This window comes from Podarcis muralis, chromosome 1 (genome assembly GCF_964188315.1).
Source record: "Podarcis muralis chromosome 1, rPodMur119.hap1.1, whole genome shotgun sequence".
Lineage (NCBI taxonomy): Eukaryota > Metazoa > Chordata > Lepidosauria > Squamata > Lacertidae > Podarcis > Podarcis muralis.
In genome coordinates, this window is record NC_135655.1 from 38,205,193 (window position 1) to 38,209,399 (window position 4,207).

A 4,207-nucleotide genomic window follows, 5' to 3' on the forward strand; every position below is an offset into this window, starting at 1 on the left:
AAGGTAGAGTTATGTAAGCATGTGGATCTAAGCACAAGTCAGTTGGAGTTGAATTGTTGGATGGACGTGCTGACAGGAAGCTGACAGGAAAGTCAGAATAATTATTTATTGCTTCAGTTTGTAAGACTACCCTTCATCAGGCCAATTTGCTTCCAAGGCAGTTTCCAACAATGCACAAAATACCATAATACATAAAATATAGCAATTATTAAAACAGCCCAATTAATAAACAAGGAAGCAATGTGTCTTCGTTGACCACCAATATGCCTGAGTTGTGCCTTCTTGACTCAGGCGACATTTCCTAAGCAACTAGTGATGGATAACTGGGTGTTGTCAAGAAATCCGAAGAAATTTGGAGTTGGAATTATTTGAGTTTTTGTTTTCTTGTTGCTTATGTTTTATAGGATTTATAAGCTGCCCCATCACTTCTCAGCCTTTTGGCTAAGATCAAGTGTAGTATGTCTTCTGTTGAGGACTATATATTAAATGTATTTTTGGAGCTGGGAGATGGAATAGGGGCTTCCTCCATCCACTCCATGCATCAACCTGGTACTGCAATGCCTCCAGGAATGGTGTGTGCACACACAGAGAGAGATTTATAAGCTGTCTTTGGGGCTAATTATCCTTACAATATTGAAAGTTAGAAAAAGAACAAGGAACAGCAAAGTTTATTAAAAACCATTGTACAAAATTTAAAAAAATAGATAAATAAAACTTGATAGTTTTTTTTAAAAAACAACTAAACAAACCAGTGTAAAACCACATAGAAGAACTACATCTTAAAGTTCTTATAGCCAATTGAAATATTATGGCATCTTGGCATATTTTACAGAAAAGCCACCTGGAATAGGTAAGTCATTAGTGCCCACGTAACAGCCTGCAAAGAAGGCACCACTTGCACACATAGTAATGGGACCATTGTTGAAAGTCCCTCCCTCCCTCCCATGCCCGCCAATCTACTTGTCAATCAGACTGGCAGGTATACATGGACAGCTGATTTTACAGCGCAGGAAGGCTGGTACAGGGGAAGGTAGACATTCAACTAGCCAGTGAGGAAATGTTATCAGTTCCTAGGGATTCATTTAATTTATAGTCCCAGAGTGAATAGCTATGTACTAAGTTAACTCTGAAACCGACCTCATTCAAGATGCTTCAGAAATTGTTGTTGTTGTTGAAGTGAATTGGTAAATCTTCATTTACTGCTCCAGATCAGGTCTAGGTCTCTTGTCTACAAAGTTTATTGCTATACTGGGATTAATGAGAATGGAACTGTCTTTTGTAAAGTCTCCAGCTATCATCATACATCATTCTCTGTTAATTATGACAACCTTGCAGTTGTAAGGATTTTCTGTATCTTCTTCCTGCTGTGCTTATTCGACAATGCAATACTAATGAAATCCTTTCCCTGTTATGGATCATTAGATACAAGAAACTGACGGTGTAAAACTCTATCACAGTATTTACATCCCGTTCCTGCTGCTTACGCTTTTATTCCCTTCCTTCCCCAGCCCCCCATTTTTTGGGAGGATGCTGCTACTTCTCAGATGACATCACAGTTCAGCTAGGGTTGCTCTTCTAAAAGCAATTTATTGCAGATGCATACTCTGAGAGTGAAGCAAGCCGTGATTTAATTTTTTTAGAAGTCTGTATTTCCATGTTAAGAAAATCTTCGAGGAAAGTTCCCAGTTTTGTTTGATGCTGTAGCTGAGCTTCTCTCTTTGGCAGCTTCTAATTATTGTGGTTATTAATATTCTGCTTTCAGAAGCAATGGGATGAATAAAAAAACTGATTCTTCTTGAAATAAAAATTGTCCAGACCAAAAATAAGGTTCCAACGATTTACTAACAGAACTTGTTGCAAAACAGACTTACAACAATAATGATACATGCAAATAGTTACATAAAATACTGTGTGCTTGTCCAAGCACAGGTTCAGCATCTTTAAAAAATGAAATTACTTCAAAGAGAACTGAAATCAAAACTCTTCTCTCTTTCCACACAGACACCATTACCTTCCTGAGGCTGTGTTCTTTCCAGGAGAGAGATCATTAGCGCACTTTCTCTCAAGTGGCTTGAGAACAAAGACTAGCTCACACAAACTGGTGCTTTGCAACTGAATATCTTACTCATGTTATCTAAGGTTACTGTAAATACCACATGAGAGCTAGCAGAGGCACATTCTTAGTTAATTTTCAACCTGTCAGGCACTCAGAGAGCCTCACTTAGCTTCAGTGGGATTTTCCATGTTCCCTTTAGCAATACACATGAAGAGCCATTTTCCATTTCCACGTACAATTAAACCATTATATTTAACACTCATTGGCAGTTTCTTGCAATTCACCGGTAAATTCTACAGTAAAATCGCTGGAAAGCATATTTTAGTGTGAATATCAGTGCAACTTATGTTTCTGAGCTCGTCTTTTGAGAAATGGGTTTGAGGGATTGAGAGATGTTGCCTTTTCATGAGCTGCTGTATGCTCCATGGTGCACACATCTATATCCTACTGAGATTTTGAAAACATTGCCACTCATTGCATACAGTGATTTTAAATACCCAATCATTATTTTTTCACATATTAGTGCCTGTACTTGTGTGCATGATCTTTTTATGATTACAAAACATTCATTTTTAAATGAACTTAGAAGATTTATTCCTCGCATCAATTTTATTACCTTGCAAAAATCTTGAATCCATCATCTTTAATTGTTGCTTTTATTATTTAGTATAGATATTTATTGCCTTCTCTATATTTTTGCAATTTGTTGATTTTATAGCCTAACATTTAGTATTGTTACTGGATGACATTAAAATCTCCAGCTAATATATTTAAATAAATGAGGGAGGAGGAGATTAGTGGCACCCACTGCATTTGAATTATACTGCCTAACCAAGATTTGAATCATAGGCGTTCTCCTTTGGGATTTTTCTTTCTTCTTTCTTTTTTTACATAATCATTGAATATAATTTTATGCAATATACTATTTCTTTCCATGTCTCAGCTAGTTTCTGCTGAAATAGTAATACATTTCTATCCTTATCCTGAAATTTTCTATTTTAAATGGTGACAGACCTTTTGCGACAGTGATATAATCAAATCCAGCTCAGATCAAGGTCATAACAATGAGACGGCTAATGAAGGGCTGTGATAATCTCTTTTTTCCACGCTACATCCCACATTGTGTTCATTAATTTTAGTCAAAGGCCTGATAATTCCACTTAATACTCTGGAACGGGGTGTTCTTCAAGATAGAATTGTGAACCTGTGAGGCAAGGAAGAAGGGCTACCCCTATGCTATCCATATAATCAGTTATCAGAAACCAATATATTCAATATATATCCAAATATGCTTACACAAATCAAGGATTACAGTACTTTATAATCCATTTTGAATCAAAAAGGGAAGCTGTGCCTTAGCTAACTGCAAACTGCTTGAAACAGCAAAGTTAGGAACCGACCTTTCCCCTAAACATCTGTGCACCCCGGACAAGGGAAAGACATGAATCAGAGATTCTGGTACAAATTCCCCTCAGATACAGGCTAAATTAATCCACAGAACAGGAAGAGCAAAACCACAAAATGTCCAAGCTCCCTGTCCTGTCATAACTAGGGGAAAGGTGAGACAGAGCGTCACTGCAAGCATCGGAAAGCAGAACTAGAATCCGGTGCTGACCAAGGGTTGACCAAGGGTCGGGTAGCATGACAACCGCTTGCTGATTGGCTGATTCTCGCTGACAATATTGTGAGTCCCTCATGATTGTCTTATGATCTATGATTTGCTGTGATTTGCTCAGGTATAAAGACCTCTGGATTTCTGTCAATCGGGGTCCCAGTTCTTTGGAAGAGATTCCAACTGGGTCCTTATTGCCTGGCAATAAACCTCACCTTCTTATTCTCCAATTGCTGTCTGGCTGATCCTTATTTTAAACTCTTCGCGAGTACCCATTTGCTTCACCTGGACGTTGAGATTAATAGCAAAGGTGTTGCCGTGGTCTTTCCCTGTGCTCTGGCTAACTGGTATTCATTTAAATCAAGCATCTTGTGAAATCGTCTCCATTTAAGATCTGCTATACTGTTGCATCTCGTGGTCATCAGATTTCATGCTGACTTGCATTTGCATTTTTCCATGGCATCCATTGTTCACCAGAGTATGATTATTTATCAGATGGAAGCAGCTCGGTTCAATACAGCATTCTGTTTCTTCATACA

At 38.0% G+C, this 4,207-nt stretch overlaps 1 pseudogene; it reads left to right on the top strand.

Moving 5' to 3' along the window:
* The first annotated feature begins 421 nt into the window (after positions 1 to 421).
* Positions 422 to 583, top strand: LOC114585733 (U2 spliceosomal RNA; annotated as a pseudogene).
* The last annotated feature ends 3,624 nt before the right edge of the window (positions 584 to 4,207 follow it).